This window comes from Adiantum capillus-veneris, chromosome 28 (assembly GCF_014529385.1).
Source record: "Adiantum capillus-veneris isolate H3 chromosome 28, ASM1452938v2, whole genome shotgun sequence".
NCBI classification, from domain to species: Eukaryota; Viridiplantae; Streptophyta; class Polypodiopsida; order Polypodiales; family Pteridaceae; genus Adiantum; species Adiantum capillus-veneris.
The window spans coordinates 127,161,264-127,181,966 of record NC_140958.1 but is presented as its reverse complement, the minus strand read 5'-3'; positions in this window follow the sequence as shown (position 1 = coordinate 127,181,966).

The window sequence follows — 20,703 nt, the reverse complement described above, 5'->3', positions numbered from 1 at the left end:
ACTTCCAAAGACATGAAATCCATCAATTTGGCAATGTTTAATGGCACCTTTTGGGCTTCATCCCCTTGACGTGGGGAAGATGGGATCTCCATTTCTTCGATAGGGTCAGGTAGTCCCTCTGTAAACATTCTTTCCATCAAGAAGTGAGTATGCCCACTTTCCCATGAATTTAAGTCACTTTCTTCTTGGATGACATTGGGTATGGCTAAGGGTCTATGGACTTGGTGAGGTTGTTGTTGCGTAGGGAACACTGTGTCTGTAATCTAGATCTGCCTAGGTGCTAGTTATAGATCCCTTTCGGTATCTTCTACCAAACTCCTTAATTGCTTGACTCGCTCGAACTCCTCTGTAGGGTTTGGATAAGTTCCTATCTTTTCTTTGGATCCTATCCATTGTGGCTCATGACGATCTTCCTTGTTGGTTTCTTTCTTAGTGGTCGTTTTGATCTCCTCTGTAGGGTTTGGATAAGTTCCTATCTTTTCTTTAGATCCTGGCCATTGTGGCTCATGACGATCTTCCTTGTTGGTTTCTTTCTTAGTAGTCATTTTAATCTCCATGGTTTCACCTGAATCAAAATCCTCTTTAGCGTCGTTAATATATACGGGGTCGTCACCAGTCCTATGTTGGTCTTTGAACTAGGGTTTGAGTTTGCTGCTTTTTGCAATCTCTTCCTTCATATATACATATATTTTTTGAGATTGGGCAATTGATGATGTGTCTCTTTATTCAAGAATAATTTTTTTTTTGGAGCATCGATCGTGTGAGTACGTTTACTAGTACCACATGTGTACTTTGTGATGGCTCCTCGGTAACCTCAATCAAGTTTGATGGCATGATCTTTGATGCATTTGGATTATTCGGACATTGGGCAATTAAATGATCTATGCACATTGATTACACATGAGTACCGGCATTGTAGACGTGCTCTCTTGATTGGTTTGCATTAGTGCGGCATTCTTTTGTATCCTAATAGGACACTCGGCCACATGATGTGAACCTCCACACTCATAGCATCGAAGAGGTGGTCTCTTAGGAGTGTAATTGATAGTTTGGTCTCTTTCAACAAGAGCAACTACTTGATAGACAGGTTTGACTTCTCCCCAATAGTCCTCCATGTAGTATTGTGGACTTTCTTCAAGCGCATCAATCCCATAGGCAATATTAAGGTCTATATCTTCCTCACAGCCTTCCAAACAAGCAATAGATGACTCACAACCCACTTGATTCACACAAGTGATCCCCAGATCTGGTGGTTGCGGTCCTAGCGTGGAGGTGGTAAGGGTGTTGTTTGAACAACATTTTGGGCCCTAGGGACCATGTGTTGTGACGTTTGTTCAAGAGGTGGGGCCGGCATCAATGCAGGCACTCGAGGTGTGTCTGTCCATGCTAAGGTTGGTCTATTGGCCATCACCCGCTTAAATACTATGCAATCCTTAGCTTGATGACCATACCTCCCACAGGCATTGCAATTCCCATTGAATTTTACTCTAAAAGTAGGGCATTCACTGGCACTATGCGGTCCATAGCATACTGAGCACCATTGTTGCTCCCTTCTTGGTTACATATGATTGTTTTGTGGAGCACGATTGTCTCTAAGACTCTCTTGAATGGCCTTGGTGAGATCTGCTAAAGTCATCTCAGATATCTTTGGCTCCTTAGCAATAGGCTTTAAGGTCATTGGCTAATGCCCCGATGCTTGCAAGCTAATAGATTTAGGCTCCACAGACACTCTTTCTCCTTGAATCATTAAATTATCCTCCAATTGGATCGCATTGGTGGTGACTGCTTCCCAAGTGGTGATACCTCTAATGATTAGGCCATTGTAGATATCCTCATGTCGTAATCCCTTAATGAATCTATCAAGCAATTGATTATTATTGAAGCGCTCATTTGGATTACAACAAGAATTCAAATGCTTTAAGCGACTAATAAAATCTCTCATCAACTTTCCTTCCTCTCGTTGGGCTTTCTGGAGTTGAGAGGATACACCCCAAAGCACTCCCTCTTGTATGTATTCTTTCAAGAACAATCTCCTAAGAGTAGGGTAAATTGTTTTTTCTTCCACCCTTAGGGTTCTATACCAATCCCCAGTCTTCCCACTTAAGGTTAGGCTTAAAGCATTACTCTTATGCAGGTCATTGTGTTCTCCTAGATAATCGCATATTTGTTCAAGCACTTCAATATGATTTCTCACATCCCCGTCTCCACTTAATTTTTGCGTGAGCTTAGCTATTTGTACTGCCTTACTTCTAGGTTCTCTATCAGGCCTGTAACGCATATTCTCAGCAATAGATCGACCGATAGCTTGAGCAAATGTTGCCAAGTCACCTAAGTGAGCAGGCACCGTGGGTGAAGGTGCTTGTGCGCTCCTTGCCGCACTATCGAAGCAAGGGACTTGCCTAACACTGTGTGCGAGCCACAGACGGCTCCAAGCACACAACTAGCTTAACTAGTCAGCTCAAAGAAAGCGATGGTGTGTCACTCACCGCTCTACGCTTGCTTCGTGGAGGATTCCTCGCCGCGAAGAAGAAGGAGCCGCCGCTTCACCGCGCTCAACCGCTTCGCCGCCGCCGTGCCGTCGTCGCAATGCTCGATCGCACTCTCTCTCTCTCTCTCTCTCTCTCTCTCTCTCTCTCACATACACACACACACAAGGAGGTGAAGAAGAAGAAGATGGAGATGGAGATGGAGATGGAGCAAGAGAACTCTTCTATTGCACAAATGAGAGAATAAGTGAATTTTAGGTTTAGTTGGCTTTTATATGAGCTCACCCCATTCACACTTGGGCGCCCATGCTTAGCCAACTAATCCCTTGAATGTCCCAGTTAGAGTGCGCCTCTCATCGGCGATCACTCTTACCCTTTTCCTATTGGTCCGACAAGCCCGGTACCTGACTCTACCAAATACATAATACACGTCCGTCGTAGGTGATGGGATGTCCGTGAGCCATGAGGGTTAACATGCCCCCCTTCCTGATGTAGATTCCGTCCTCGTAAGCTATTGAGTTGAAGCTCGTTCGTCGAGGTGGAAGAGCATTTGAGATGAATGTCCTTAGCCTTCTTCAGTCACTGCAAAATCAAACAACATTGGCACAGTAATTGCATTCTCATAAGTGATTAAAAAGCATATGCAGTTTTAGGTAGACAAATTGATTAGTAAAAGAATTTCAAACAATTTGTCAGCAATGAACATTAAATTGCAATGTAATCAAATGCATAAACAGATGTAAAGGTAAAAAATTAAACAAGTCTAGGGTCGCTAATTTGACGGTCGAAAGGCACTAGAGATCGAATATTAATACCATGGGCAAGCTTCTTAATTTTCTGTGGTCAATTAAGTTGTTTAATCGCGAGAGCCAAGTATTCATGTTCGAGGGCTGACTAGAGGCTATATCTAGAAGACCTTGTAGTTAAGCTACCATAAAAGGAATTTCTCATGAAATCATCGCCTGACTGATTACTTTTTCTTTGACCCCCCAAATTCTTTTCACGGTGATTCAATTTTGATGTGTGTACTTATTTTGTATGCCTTGGGTTTTTTGCTTTTCAAGAAAAAGCGCCCATACTGGGAACCTCTAGGGCTCTAGTACCATAGGCAATACATGTGAGTGAAGTACCCAATCAAGCTGAGATTTCTCTTCCAACTTAAGATTTTACAATGTGGCACTTTGATTTTTTGTTTGTTCATTTTCATCATTTTAATTTTGTAACTTTGGGGGGTCATATAACACTGATACACCTCCCCAGGCTCATCACACTAGTAAACTCCCTTTATAATACTTAAGCTAAAGGTCAATAGGGTCAAGCCCACTAGAAAGCCCTAGTACATTTCACACAATGCTGCCTAAATCGGATTAAGAACCTAAGTAACCATTAATTATTAGGAAGGCATTCCCCATGGTATTAAGAGAAGATCTCTAACACCTAACTTGGTCAAACTAGCTTAGTGGGACTTGCTTGATGTTTAAACCTAGACAAGGGATTATGACAAAAAATACATTGAATTAAATGTTTGATACTAAGCAAATGTGTTGGATATTATGCTACCAATCACAATCAAAGCAGACAATCATAGATGCAAAAAAGATAAGGGACAATGCTAATGGACAAGAAACACCTGTTTGTGTTGATGGTGGCGCTTGATCTGAAGTGTGAACAAGAGAAAGGTTCCATGAAGGTCCAAATCCTATCAATAGCAACACGCTCCTGTACACACTAGGAAACAAAAGGAATACCTCCATGAGGCACATTAGTGGGAAAAGGTACCAACACTTATTGAACACAACAAAAAACATAAGGAACCCTAACCTAATTAGTTACACTCCCCCTAGAGAGTCAAGGGAATAGGATATTGTAGAGGTTGGGGGGAAACCCTAAGGCTAAACCCCTATCCTCGTCGTCGAGATAAACAAAGTCATCATCCATGAGACCATATGTGCCATCTATGTAGTCCTGTAAATTTTCTTCTTCATCATAGGTGCCCATGTTTACTAAGAAGGTCACTAGACGCCTATAGTCATCTTGGTCAAAAGAATAGGCTTGTGCAATGGGAGAAACGCTCTCTACTAAGTATGGATCAGACGTGGTCAAGAGACGTACCAGCCATTCTAACTCCTCAAAATTCCTCTCACATGCTAGCGTACCTATCAAATCCCATTCACATGCAAGCACTGGAAAGACCATGTGAAATATTTGTGAAAAGTAACGAGGGTACCTCTCACCCAAGGCAGGAGTGGATGACTCTAGCATACTAGCCATATCTGTACACGCAAATAGATGATGGTTAGAGTGCAAATATTACAAGGGTTGTGTTCTTGTGCATAATTTGTTTTTATGATTTTGTGTTATGGCTCTTGCTCTTTTACTTTTTTATCTTGTTTTTGTGAGTATAAGGCTTTATATATACATTCCCTAAGATTGGAGGTTAAGAGGTCAAGGAAAGGTTGAGAGGGAAGCAAGTGAATGATGACTGTCAGGAAACACTCCTCCCTTCCTTGGGTAGATCATACCGTTTGAAATAAGCTCGTCACCCTTTGAAACCAATCATTTCAGTTGGTAATAGGTGAGGATTTTTGCCAGTAGTTTTCTATTACCCTAGGTTCCTCGTCAAGTTGCAAGGGTGGTAAGGTACTCTCCCAGGATCGAACTTGAAGTGGTTCATCAGGTGATTCTTGAACACTGGGAGGTGTGGATTCTTTTGTAGCTTCATGGAGGTCCACTACTATAGATGGAGGCTGTGTAGAAGCTTTTACCTCTATGGATGTATTACAAGAGGAGCTAGAAGCTTCATGGAACTCCCCCCTTCCTGAGCTAGGTGGAATAAATTGGTTTTGCCTTGGAGCCCAAACTAGCTCTGGACTAGGTGTGTAGCATTCTGTGATCTTTCCCTTCCCACGGTCTGCCATTGGCTTTAGCGTTACACAGTTTGACTCATATGGGTTTGTTGTCGATAGGGAAGGACACATTTTACGTTTAGGTACCCAAATTTGCTCATTTTCATCATAGTAGCCTTGGTCTTCTAATAGTCGTTTTGGAATCCATCGTGATTTGGTCTTGACTCTCCTAGAGCGTGCTCTTGGTTCTCCAGGGAAATTTTTTCTTGAAATGGATGGGAGGGTTGAGGTAGTTGGAAGTAAGGCCTTGGGGACCCATTGATATGTACTCTTAGGTCGTGCAGGTTGAGTACTTGCAATATTACTGCTTGCTACAACTACAAGTGTTGAAGTGCTAGGTTCATGGGTAGCCGGCAAAGACGAGTTAACCACCTTGGCTTGTGAATGTTGGCTATCCTTCAACTTTGCTAGAGTTTGGAACGTAGGTGACTTTGCTTGAATGATAGGGGTAAGAGTCGGTGGTCGCGTCGTGACACTACCAGTATCCCAATCAATAGTGCATTTGGTTGCCAACATCCACGTGCATCCCAGGTTTACGTTGCCTTCCATAGCTCCCGAGGGCATGACTAGGAACCTCTGCACTATGCTTCCATTGTCATAGACAACATGGGTCTGAAGGACTCCAAGAATAGCAGTTTTCTTTTTATTAATGCCCTTGACTTGCATCGTACTCGGGGATAGGGTCGGTTTCCCTAATTGACACCAAACTCCATAGGATAACAAATTGTGTTTAGCTCCCATATCTAATAAGGCATTGTATAGTACTTTCCCATAGGGGCTATTTAGCTCAATTGGGTATCGTAGCGGTGGCTCAGATTCTAATGAGTCGTCATCTATGTCCTCAAAAAATGCTAGCGTGATTCCCAAATTAGCCTCTCGTTGGCGTCTAAGGTGTTGTTGTCGTTCTCGAGCCTCAACTCTTTCTTGGATTTTTCTAAGCTCTGCTTGTTCCTTGGCAGCCTTCTTTTGATGGATAGCTTGCAACTTTTCCTGTCTTAGAGGATCATAATATCTTTTGAATTTACTCCCATTAAGGAATCCAATGGTTTCAACTCCATCTAGAGTCTCCACATGAATGGTACCTTGCGGGGTAATTTCACACACTCGATATGGTCCCTTACCAGCGTATTTCAATTTCTTCTTTTCATTACGTACCCCGTACATAAGAACTTTATCACCAACCTTGATGTATTTATCCTTTAAATGGCTATCAAACCACTTCTTTCTCCTATCCTTCTCCACTAGATCATTTTGCGCAGCTAGTTGCCTCTCTTCATCTAGCCTTTCCAGGATATATAATCGCTCAACTAAGGGGTTACCATCCCAACCTTCTTGAGAAGCTACTCGAAGACTAGGAATGACAAACTCCCATGGCATAACTGCTTCTTGGCCATACACCATCTTAAACGGTGTGCAATTAATAGCAACTTTATACGTAGTACGATAAGCCCATAAAGCTGATGTAAGCTTTAGGTCCCAATCAGTGCGATTAGCCTCAACTGTCTTTGTCAAAATGGAGATGAGAGTTTTGTTGGTACTCTCAGCTTGGCCATTTGCTTGGGGATAATAGGGTGTAGACTTGTGGTGAGATATCATGAAGTTTGATGTGAGTTCTTTTATTACTTCATTTATAAAATGAGTTCCATTGTCACTCACAAGTTCAAAGGGGCATCCAAAACGTGTGATAATGTTCTCAAAGAGTAACTTAACTGTTGTTTTTGCATCCGCCTTCCGTGTTGCTTTTGCTTCAGCCCATTTGGTTACATAGTCGGTAGCCACAATGATATATTGTGATTGCGTGTTACGTGCAGCCGAACTAATCGGTCCTACAAAGTCTAAGCCCCACTTTTCAAATGGTTGGGTTACCTTGATGGGATATAGAGGCATCCTATCACTTCTTTGTGGCTTCTTGAAGCATTGGCATTCATCACATCCCTTTGCAAAAAGTGATGCATCCTTAAACAGAGTGGGCCACCAATAGCCTGACTGTAAGATCTTTCGGGAGTCAACTTTCCTGAAAAGTGACCACCAGCTACGCCCATGTGTGCCTCTTGTAGAATATATAAATACTCATCCTCGCGGGCACAGCGTCTACGAACATCATCTTTTCCTCTCTTATAGAGATTTCCCGCCAATAAGCAATAGGGTTCACATTCCTTGATTAATTTTCGAGCTATATCTTTTCGCAGCTCTTTGGGTGGAAAACCATTAACTAAGAAGTTAACAATCTTTTCACTCCATTCAGGCATTGTCTCAACAATGAGCAAAGGAGTATCAGGCAATTCATCATCAACCCCCGTAGGAGCTTCTCCATTAGGGATACGAGATAAATGATCCGCCATGACATGTTTTCTCCCAGGCCTCACAACAACGGTGAAGTCAACAAGAAGAATTAACAACCATCATGTAATTCGACCTGTGGAACACGGCTTGTTTACCAAATATAGCAATGCTTGATGATCCACATAAAACACAAACTTGGTAGCAAGAAGGTAATAGCGAAATTTCTTTACTGCGTAAATCATAGCTAGACCTTCGCGCTCTGTAGTAGTGTAGTTCATCTCGGCATCATTTAATTGGCGACTTGCAAATCTAATAGGGTAGTCCAATTTATGTTCTCCTGGTTGAGTTAGAACACACCCAATAGCAAAGTTTGATGCATCAATATGCACATGAAAAGGTACATTCCAATCAGGTGTTCGCAGGATTGGAGCACTTGTTAGGGCCTTCTTTAATAACTCATAAGATTGATGACATTCTTCCGTCCAGTGAAACTCGATAAGAAGCTTGTACAATGGACGCGCTATCTCGGCAAAGTTTAAAATAAACCTTCGATAATAACCAACATGGCCCATAAATCTTTGAACTCCTTTATAGTTCGTAGGTGGTGGCAAATCGGCAATGGCTTTAATCTTAGTCTCATCTGTGGATATCCCGTTCTTGGACACTATATGCCCTAGAATGACTCCATGCTTCACCCAAAATTGGCATTTGAAAGAGTTCAATGAGATGCGATAAAATCTGCACCTTTCAAATATTTTTCGTAGATATAACAAATGCTTCTCCCAAGAAGAATAAACACAACGGTCGTTTAGGAAAGCTTCACAAAACTCCCTTAGAAATTCTTTAAACGCAGTGTTTATTAATCGTTGGAATGTAGCAGGGGCATTTGTTAAGCCAAAAGCCATAACACGAAATGCAAACACTCCAAACTCTGTGATAAAAGCAGTTTTAGCTTGGTCCTCTAATGCAATTGTGATTTGATTGTAACCAGAGTACCCATATAAAAAGCTATAAGCTTCCTTGCCCGCAACTCTTTCAAGCACATGTTCTGAATATGGCAAGGGATAATGATCTCTCCTAGTGGCTGCATTAACTTTCTTGAGGTCCACGCACACTCTTAGTTTCCCATTCTTTTTTGGCACAATGACTATTGGAGAAACCCATTCTGAGTGCTCAATAGGGTATATGAATCCACATTGGATAAGTTTTTCAATCTCCTCTTGTACAATTTTGGCGTACTTAGGATTCATTGGATAGGGTCGTTGCTGGACGGGTTTAGCAGTGTTGATCATGGGAATTGTATGTTGCACCACAGAAGGTGGAACGCCCTTCATGTCATGATATGTCCAAGAAAAGATATCCTTGTATTCCTTGAGGAGCTCCTTAAGTACAGCCTCTTCAGTTTCGGAAAGGTCTTGAGCAATATAGACTGGTTTAGACTCCTCGCCTGGTTCTGCTAATTCTATCTCTTTAACTACCGCTGGACCATCTTAGGAAAGGTGTGTGTCCACTTTCAGATGTCCTACCCTCACTCTCTTCCCGAATGATACTGGGTATAGCTAACGGCCTATAGTTCTTGTGAGGTTGAACTTGTGTGGGAAACACTGTGTCCGACATCTGGATATGTTTGGGTTCAGGTTCTAATTTTCGTTGAGTTTCTTCCACCAAACCCCTCAGTTGTTGGACTCGTTCAATTTCCACTGTTGGGTTTGGATAAGTTCCAATCTTTCTCTTGCAATCCTCATTTTTTGTCTCTCGTGGCTTATCTTGGGGGTTCGCAACTGGGTGGTTTAACTTTGAATACTCTTTTGGTGTTCGTCGTAATTCCCTCTCGTGATCCTCCTCACTGGCTTTTTCCTTTGTAGTAACAGTTTTGGTCTCCGTGGTCTCTATCGAATCTAAGTCATCCTCAGGGTCATTTATATACACGGGATCCTCTCCTGTCCCTATGTTAGTCTTTGAACTAGATTTTGAGCTAGAAGCATTAAGGGATTTCTTTCTTCGTGTTTTCTTCTTTCTCGCTCAGCCAATGGATGCAGCATCTCTCTCTTCTAGGATGTAATTTTGCTTTTGGAGCATTGACTGTGTGAGTGCATTCACTGGTGCTATGTTTATAGTTGGTGGTGTCCCATCAACAATCTCTATTATGTTCAATGGTGTGATTTTCAGTGCGTTTGGATTGTTAGGACACTGTGCAATCAAATGATCTATGCCACAACGATTACAAGCGAGTATTGGCATTGCCAATGCACTCCCTTGACTTGTTTGCATTAGTGCGGCATTCTTTTGCATTCTAATGGGGCACTCAGCTACTCGATGTGGTCCACCACATTCGTAGCACTGAAGAGGTGGTCTCCGGGCAAAACTATTAATGTTTTGGTCTCTTGCTGCTAGCGCAGTAGCTTGATATACCGGTTTTATTTGTCCCCAATGGTCTTCCATATAGTACATGGGACACTCCTCAAGCATGTTGACTCCATAGGTGATACTAGAGTCTATGTCCTCTTCGCAATCTACATAAGTACTAGATGACTCGCAACCTATTTGGTTAATAGGTGTAACTCTTGGATGAGGGGGTTGCGGTCCTAGCACTGGAGGTGGCAACGGTGTGGTTTGGACCACATTTTGGGTTCTAGGGACCATGTGCTGTAATGGCAACTGTTGCTCCATGGGTGGGGTAGGCATCAATGCAGGAACTCGAGGTGAGTCTGCCCAAGCTATAGGCGGTCTATTTTCCATGATGCGTTTAAGCATTAGGCAATCCTTCGCTTGATGGCCATACCTACCACACGCGTTACAAGTCCCGTTAAACTTTACTCTGAAAGTAGGGCATTCACTCGTAGTATGTGGGCCCAAGCAAATTGAGCACCATTGTTGCTCCCTTCTTGGATACATATGAGTGTTTTGTGGAGCACGATTACCCCTAAGGCTTTCTTGGATGGCCTTGGTGAGATCTGCCAAAGTCATCTCAGATATCGTTTGCTCTTTCACGATTGGCTTTATCTTCATTGGCTCATGCCCTGACGCTTGCGAGCTACTAGACTTCCGCTCGGCAGACACTCTTTCTCCTGCAATCATGAAATTATCCTCCAATTGGATTGCATTCATGGTGACTGCTTCCCAAGTAGTGATACCTCTAATGACTAGGCCATTATAGATACTTTCATGTCGTAGTCCCCTAATGAATCTATCAAGCAATTGGTTGTTGTTGAATCGCTCGTTTGGATTGCATCGAGAATTCAAATTCTTTAGGCGACTAATGAAGTCTCTCACGGATTCACCTTCTTCTCGTTGGGCTTTCTGGAGCTGAGAGGCTACACCCCAAAGTACTCCCTCTCGTATGTGCTTTTTCAAGAACAATCTCCTAAGAGTAGAGTAGATCGTTTTCTCTTCTACTCTTAAGGTTCTATACCAATCTCTAGCCTTTTCGCTTAGGGTCAAACTCAAAGCCTTACACTTATGTAACTCATTGTGCTCTTCCAAGGAATCGCACACATGTTCAAAGACTTCCATATGCTTTCTAGCATCTCCGTCTCCACTGAATTTCTTTGTGAGCTTAGCTACTTGAACTGCCTTGCTCCTAGGCTCTCTATCAGGTGTACTACGCATGTTTTCCGCAATAGAGTGACCGATAGTTTGAGCAAATGCTGCCAAATCTCCTATTTGAGCAGGTATAATGGGTGTATGTGCTCCTGGAACCACATGTGAGATGGGAGTTGGCCTTGGCCTTGGCATACGCGCGGCTCTTGGGTCCCATATTTCGTATGGTGGTGTACCAGATGGTGGTCCAAAGTTTACAGGCGTGGCCCTAGGCATAGGGGGTGCCTGATATGGCATGTTATTATTAAATGGCATGGCTCCACTTGTATAAGAGCTTGGATAATGCCATTGTGGATTGTAAGCTCTTGGAATAATCGGAGGTGTAGGAGCTACATGAGGCTGAGGTACGACAGGTGCACATGATTGATACATACATGTAGGTATAGTTGGGGGCACTGTGCTACTAGGCATCGACGCAGTATTAACAAATGAACTCCATGGTGTACTTCTTGTCATGCTCACCACTGGGATATGCATGGTAGTCGTAGTATCATTAAGAGAAAGATGAGCTAGATCTGGGAAGGTAAAGCTGCCACTTGTGGGCTCAGATTGTACTGAGGCTCCTGGCGAAACAACATATGGAGGATCAATGGGGCTCACTGAGGGAGTCTCCATTTGTGATAGGGTTGGTTGGTTGGCCTTTCCCGTATCCAAGAATCTCATTAGGCCTGTTGAAGGCATGTTGATCCCTGTGTTCTGTCTTTCTAACTCGACAATCCTATGGAGGGCATCACAGACTTTCTGTTGTTGCTCATCTATGCTAGTAGCACCCGATGTGGATTGTAGAACATCTAACCAACCCACATGATAGGTGTGTCCTGTGTACCGATCAGTTAAAGCTTCTGCTTGTAGGTCATACTCCCAATTTTCGTTTAGGAATATCCCATCTAGGCCTGGCGTGCTGGAGGTTTCCCTCAAGGTGGAAGCATTATTGCTCCCCATCGCTTGCCCCTCCGTGACTGCTACCTTGGGAGCACTCGGTTGCTCGGCTGGCATGATTGTTGTCATAGGAGCCTTTGCTTTCAGGGCTCGACTTTGTTCTAGCCTTTGTAGGTTCTCAATTTCCCTCTCCCTTGTTGCTTGCATATAGCGTTCGATCTCTTGCACTTCGGCAAGACTCCTACCATCGGGTAGTAGAACCTCAGAGGGAGATAGTCCTAAAGGATCAGGAGGTGCAATGGATGGAACATTCACATGCACACTCTCAAGAAGCATAGGGTCTATTTTAGGCATGAATGACGAATTTACTTCCCCACTCCCTTCATTTATTTCATTAACCGCATGTTCGGAGCGAGTAGCTCTACTAAGGATCTCTTTTAAGCAGCTAAACACGCTGGACCCGGGCCGTGGGACCATGGCATGCATGCCTTGACTTGAACTATCAGGGTTTGGTGTAGGATACCCCTCCATGACTTCGTAGTCAGAGGAAGAATCACTAGACGCGATATGAGGATCTTGGTTCGCGCTACCTTGAGTCCCGGCCGAAGGTCCAGAACCTAGGGTGGAGGAATAATGGGTGCCCGCGTAAATGGAGGCTCTACCAATATGCTCGTGCTCTAACACTCGTCCAGAGCGTAGGTACATGTGACCTCCACACTCTAAACGCGTTGGTGAGTGCCCGTGAAGGCCGCTCACTTAGTTTTTTTTTTTTTTTAAAAGATGTTTATAACCCAAGTTTTTCGTTATTCTTGGTTATTTTTTGTAACCAAGCCACAAAATATGGCGTGTAATAGCTCAAGACGAGCGTTTTGGCTAAAGGAACGTGCCGTGCTTTACAAGTCCCTATTCGGCTACGTGAAGCCCTCGAAATCCTAAAAATAGTCTTTAAATAAGCCTACAAAAGTGTTGTGTGCATACAAGAAAAGCACGACACGGGATAGGCTAGGCCCAAATCCCAAGTGTTGCATGGCATCAACAATGTAATCCCAAACAACAGTATCAAATTCCTTTTCAATGTCAACCTGCATAACCAAGACATCCTATCGAGTATATTTTGCATATTCCATGACATTTGCAAGGCTATCATTAATTTGACATCGTGGAATGAATTCATGTTGAGATTGATGCAAGCCTTCATGCAGAAAGCACTTGAGTCGGTTAACAAGCATTTTTGCAATTAATTTATATACCACAGGCATGACTGTAATAGGCCACCAATGAGAGAATTCTTCACGCAATGCATGCTTAGGTATCAACTTAAGCAAACCTTCTTTCCAAGAGGAGAGAAATTCTTGTTGTTCCCAAGCTGTATTCATCATGAACAATAGAGGCAACTTCAAATAATCCCAAAAAGACAAGAAATATTCCACAGAGAGACCATCCCAACCAGGAGCTCTCCACCGGCCCAAATCAAGCAAGCTGGTATACAATTCCGACTCAGTGAAAACAACTTCCAAGTCTTGAGCCTACTGCATCAAAAGAATGGGAGTAACATGCTATAGAAACATGTGACACACTTGGTGAGCTTCTGTCGTGCGAGGAGAAGGGGCCTCAAAAATCTTGCCATAATGAGAGTGTCGAGTAAAGTGGAGGTCCACTCCCCTAAAAGTAATTAAACTCTCTGTATAGCTTGGGACTGCCTGGAGTGATACAAATGCTAGAAGAATTGTTTAAAATCACATCCTTTATCTGCAAAAGCCTGTTTTGACGAGCTCAAGTCTTCCATTTGGACAATTTCCTCTCATCATTATGTTGTAACATAGTGCAAGAAGAAAGCAGCTCAGTCATTTGAGTGTCAATAAGAGAAGAATGATTAGCTGAGTGCATTAATATGCTACAAGGATCCTTTGCCTAATTAACCTGTTCCCTTAATTGTGATAAATATTCCGTGCCATAATCCTAGATAACAACATTGAACATGCATAACAAAACAAAACCAGGCCATGTCCATATCAACATACATCTGAGAGATCAAAGGCAGGATTATATCGACAATCATAGCGCAAAAAATCTCATGCTTGAGATAAGCATTATTGACATGCAAAAGTCTCTTCGTGGGTAGATAGTCATTGACATCAAAAGAGCCAAAATGAAGTTTCAAGCATGCGGGAAAATGATCTGAGAGACACATAGCATAATCAATTCTCATCTCACATACAAAGTCATCATATTGTTGCATGTGAAAAAGATACCAGCGATCCACTCGAGCGCGATACATAGATTGAGCATTATGTTGAAAAGTGAATCATGGATCACTTGCATGCAAAAAGGGCCATAAATCAAGCCCATTACATGTCAATATAAACTAATCCCATGATTGTCGTTCCATATGAAGCATGTGAGAATGCCCAGTAGTATTATCCACAAGGTTTGGTGCATTATTAGAATCCCCACAGAGAAATGCATTGGAACGCCAACAATAAAAGGAGATACCACTCCAACACACACACACACACACACACACACACATGCTACTGTGTTACGTCGTTTTGTGGTATGAAGGGATTGGTCCAGGTCATGCTCTCTCTCTCATCTCCCGCGCATGAACTTCTTCCTCTTCTTCTTCTTCTTCTCCTCTCTCTCTCTCTCTCTCTCTCTCTCTCTCTCTCTCTCTCTCTCTCTCTCTCTCTCTCTCCTCTCTCTCTCTCTCTCTCTCTCTCTCTCTCTCTCTCTCCCCCCCCCCCCCCCCCCCCCCACACACACACACACACACACTCTTTTCAAAGATCGAGAGTGCTAATCTGCCTTGAGCAGAGTCGATCAGTTGATCCACTTGGACTTCTTACTTGCATGATTGCAGTCAAGGGATTATAATCACCCTTCCCATCGCCCTTTCCACTTATCCATTGAAATACATGGATGATCAACTGGCTGAAATGTGATGGCACAACATGAGCTGCCACACTCAAAGAGTGCATGCATTCAGGGAGTCAAAGCACCATGGCTAGCTAGTGCAATAGTAGTGGCTAGGTGCCCTCAAACAACGTACACACTCGAGGATTCTGAGCACCATGATGGGTTGCCAACACTATATTAAAGAGCCAGAATGCCTTCGAAGTTTACGTTCCCTGAAATTGTGGGAGTTGCCACATGGCTTCAATAAATTTTCCCTTGAACTGATCAAGAAGTTGCACACCTTGAGCTATAGGTACCAATTACCCCTCTCTACCAGGTCCTCAAGCCCGATCACCCCCTACACAGATTAAACGAGTGGATGACTTTGCCGTGCCTTCCACACAGTCTCTTTGTTAGAACTCTAGAGTCCAAAGGCATATGCATTGTGGACCTGAAAATGATCACTCTCGATGTTGGCCATGCATGCTTTCAGGTAATTATTGGTTCTCATCTTTCTCTTGCAGAGTTTCCATGGTGCTTCGTCTAGATTATGATTGTTGTTTGGTGGGTTGTGAATACACCTTGAGGTTGCAGGTTCACTTGCTTACAAAAGTAGCATGCAACCACCTCTCTCTCTCTCTCTCTCTCCCCCCCCCCCTCCCTCTCCTCCCTCTATTTCCATCTCCCTCTCTCTATCTACTCTCTCTTTCCCTCTCCCTCTCTTTCCCTCTCCATCTCTCTATTCTACTCTCTCTTTCTCCCTCTTTCACTCTATCTCTCCCTCTCTATCCCCCCCCCTCCCCCCCTCTCTCTCTCCCCCCCCTCTCTTTCCATCTCCCTCTCTCTATCTACTCTCTCTTTCCCTCTCCCTCTCCCTCTCTGTTCTCTCTTTCCCTCTCCATCTCTCTATTCTACTCTCTCTTTCTCCCTCTTTCACTCTTTCACTTGATCAAGGTGAGGTCATTGTTTTTGGAGACATGAATGCTCGCACAAATATGTTACAACATGACACACAACAAATCGACATGCCGCATGTCTCAAGAAGAATGGATGACTCATACATGTATAATCAAAGTTCTAATGATGCAAAAGAACTGGATCACTATGGAAAGTCACTTCTACATATGTGCAATAGTACCGGAATGCTCATTGCAAGTGGTGTATCTCTATGGCAAGGCACCAATGACTTTACATGTAGAAATCACAATGGTGATAACGTGATTGATTATATGTTGTTCTTGGAAGCCACTCTAGAATGCATACAAAGCTTTACACTTGGTGAATGGAATCCGGAATCGGATCATAGGATGTTATGTAATGACCTCAATTGTGGTAAACGGCCCGAGCATGTAGCCTCCAATCATGATGTGAATCATTGGTACCTATGTCTAGACTTCAAACAAGCACTTATATATGCCGATAAGGTGGACCAAATGTTAAGCATGATAGAGCATCAAGAGAGCCCAACATTAGAATGCAAGTGAAAAGTTTTCAAAGAAGTAATTTACTCTTGTGCAAAGGAATGCTTTTCGGTGAAACACATGTCTTGCAAAGGTCTAAGAAGGGTAGCACCAAGGAGAAATGGTTTGACATGGAATGTAGTCAAGCCCGAAAACACTTGCTAATATTGGATGCAAGCAAAGACAAGGAAGTTTACTTGGAATGTTCACACACATACAAAGCACTTGTTCAAAAGAAGAGGAGAAGATGGGAAGTCAAAAAACAACTTCTTTTAGCGCAAGAGAAAGCACATGCATGTGGCAAGTTTTGGCAAAATCTAAAAGGCAAGCGCGTTGAGAGCTTTGGTGACTTGACTCTTGAGGATATGTATATGCATTGCAAGAACCTCTATGAGCAATCCAATGTTGATAAGATGGAGTGTTGTAGCTCCCTTCCGTTTATGTCTCCCTTCTTTACCATTGAAGATGTATGCCGCGCACTTGAGAAACTTGCTACTCGCAAGGCAAGGGACCTTCAAGGTGTCAAGGCTGAAATGATTAAATGGACAAGCAAGAAAACACGATATTGGATATGCGATATGTTTGTGGTTGAGGAGATCGCTATATGTGGAGTAGTACATGCACGATGGATGTTCTTTCTAGAGATGTTTTCAAAGGCTCTCAAAGCTTTTGTGCGACTACGGGCCCATCTAGAGGCATGCATGGCCGAAGGACGGATCATGCAAGAGACATTTGTTTACATTTTAGAGTATTTGGCACAAGTCGATCCCTCAATGCCTCGCATGTGGTCAGATGAGGAGGATGTGAGGATGACTTCACACCTACCAAGTGGAAAGGGGAAATTATTTAGCATGAACATGAATCTATGTCGAGTCGTCAACAACTTTTGCATCCTTAATGCAAAGGTTATGACCAAGTGGGTGGATTTGTGGACAATGGCAAAGGCAAGGCCTTTCCAAGAGAGGGAAGCATGGAAGCAAGATCATGGAGGCAGGAGGGCACCCCCAGTTCTTTGACACCTTGCATGTTTCCCGGATCTCATTAGTGTCAAGTGGATCCGTGAGAGAATGACCAAAGCAAAGGCATACAGAGAGGACATCACCGACAAAGAGTGGGAGTATGCACGAGGTTGTGTGCCAAAGCTATATATAGTACTCATATATATATATATATATATATATATATATATATATATATATATATATATATATATATATATATATATATATATATATATATATATATAATTAATATATAGTACTCAATTTCCTTGATTTTAACTTTGTAATTGAGTGTATAACCTTTTTGTTGTACAATGCCTTTCCTTTAACTCTATGTGGTCAAAGGGACGACATTTTCTCACATGCCACATTGATGAATGTTGAACCACCATGGATTGTGGTGTCATGGGCAACTTTGACACAAATGGTGATGAAATCAGGTATTGTTGGACTATTGAAGGATATTAAAGGTCAATTTTCAAACCATCCATACCTTCATCTTCACGTGCAAGTGGTTTGCAAATGTGTCTAGACGACATGAGAATGGGCTCTACATAGTGGACTCTAGTGTGTATCACACAGGGAGGCATGACAACTTAGTTTTTCCACGCAATTGTTAGCAGGTGAATGTAAACCTTCTTTACCCTTATTTTCTTGTAACATGATACCAATGTCACTCATTACTCTTTTCTTTTCTATAGGTCATCTATATCCCATCAATCCATCAACCAAAACTTTGGTTCATAGTTCCCGTACCACCTCGGGCTGAACCATTTTTTCTACTAATGAAGTAGAGACCAATCCTCTTGCACATACTACTTTGGATGAGGGTGAGACAGGGGACAGAGAGATTGATGATGGAAGTCCCAACATTACCAATCTCAACGAGGATGATTACCATGATGCTGATGAAGAGATGGAAGATGACGAGCTCAAAGATGATGAAGCCAGCGGATCCACAAATGATAATTAAATTTCTCTCTTTATTAATATAGGAGCCATGGGCTTAGATTTAGATCTATCTATTGTAGAGATCTTTTTGAAGATGATTTATAAAACATTTTGTAAATGTTATTCTATGAAATTTTTTGTCGTGTTGCCCATTCATGGCTCTCTCTCTCTCTCTCTCTCTCTCTCTCTCTCTCTCTCTCTCTAATTTTGTCAACCATGATAATTTGACATCGTAGCTACATTTTGAGATTGCCCCTAGTAAGCTATACTTAGTCAATCATCAGACAACAAGTCAAAAAATCCGAGTGTCAATTCCAACTAACCCTTGATCACCTATCACAATGGCTAGTATATGATAGCAAAGTGTGGAGGCGCATGTCGAGGCTTTACATGTCGAGGCCTATGCATAACTCTGGGATGGAGCTTCCTCTTTGTATTTTCATGTTTATCCATCTACATAGCTATTGTTTCATGTTTTAATCTCAGTTTTCTTTCATTTTCCAAAAAATTTAAATAACGTTCTCTAATTTCTTTTCATAAACAAAGTAAAGGAAAACGTGAATTTTTGAATGTTTAAGCGCTAAAGCGGGGTTGGTAATAAGCATGACAATGTGTGCAACATTATTTGTGGTAATGTTCACGGTAATAATCGTGGTAATATCCATGGCAATACTTGAAATGAAAAAAAATGTGCTCCCGCCTCCCTCTCTCTTCTTTGGCCCGCCCGTTTTGGACTCTCTCTCTCTCTCTCTCTCTCTCTCTCTCTCTCTCTCTCTCTCTCTTTGAAACATGGTGAAAGGTCGCGCTAAACGTGTTGAGATTTTCATAGTGTCAGACCTTGTCAATATTGAGGCAGCTAACTAAGCATTCATCCTGCCATCCTTGTCAGTCTTGCCTTTGCCTCTATCCTCTAGCGAACTCATACATTTGCTTTTGGCTTCACATTCCCAAGCCAAACTGATGGCTTCCTTGAGAACTTCAGTCGTGCATAGGCTTTGATCTTGGTCCATCGTTGTCGTTGGTGCTCGAGCAAGGGGATGCCATGTCACAGATACAATGTCTGGAAAATATTAGGCTTCCTCCTCATAGTCCCAAAAAGCTTTATAAAATGTCACCAAGTGTCCACCAAAGCCGCACCAAAGTAAGTTCTTCACTGCCTTCCCAAGAAAAAAAGAGGGCTCCAGAATACATATAAGCTTGATAATGAAAGAGTGTAAGAGAGGAGATGTAGACTTTATTAGCAATTATACAACATAGCATAACATAGCATAAGAGAGAGAGAGAGAGAGAGAGAATCTTGCAAATCAATGGTTGTAGCCCCAAAATCCACGACACCTCTTGTGGAGTTTAGTATTTAATATTTGATATTACTTGTTGGTGCCAAAAATTGGAGGTCCCTCTTTTACACTTAATCCACTTCAGTTATGAGTGGAGGATATCACTTATTGCATGACCCTCCAAGGGTGAGTTCTTACTATCCTATTTACAAAGCAGTAATAGTGGCTTATTGATAAAAGATCTAAAACATTGTGCAAATATAACATGGCCGATGAATTGATTTATTGCCGACGCCTTCTTCTCAACTCCCAAAACTCCAATCTACAAGTCATCAACTCACCGTTAGTAAAAAATATAGAAAGATAGCACAATAATTACCATTACACTCTAGCTATCCCTATTGTAGCTAACCACATACAATAGGAGGGTGCCCAGTCTCGTAACATCCCTCCCTCCAAAATTATGAACAAACTCCTATAATAACTGCATAGACCAATAAAATAATGTAGTTTGTGCAGGTTTTTGTATCCAGGCCATGATTGTATAACTTCAATTTTCTTGGGGTCTACATGTATTCCCTTACCCGATACAATATGTCCCAAACATCCTAATTCATATTGAAAAAATGAACTCTTTTCAAGATTCAAGTATAGATGGTTTTGTGAGAGAAGGTCAAAGACACATGTCAAATGCTCCTCGTGTTCTTGCTTAGATTTACTAAATACCAGAATATACGATGACAAAGTCTTAATGGTCAATGAAAATTCGGCTCATCATACGAGTGAATGTTGCTGGAGCATTTGTTAGATTGAATGATATGACAAGAAATTCATAGTGCATGTTTGTTGTCTGAATGCAGTTTTGTAGACATCTTATTCGAACATTTTAACCTGGTGATAACCTGATTTAAGGTCTATTTTGCTAAATATGTCTTCCCCTCTTATTTTGTCTAGTAGATCATCCA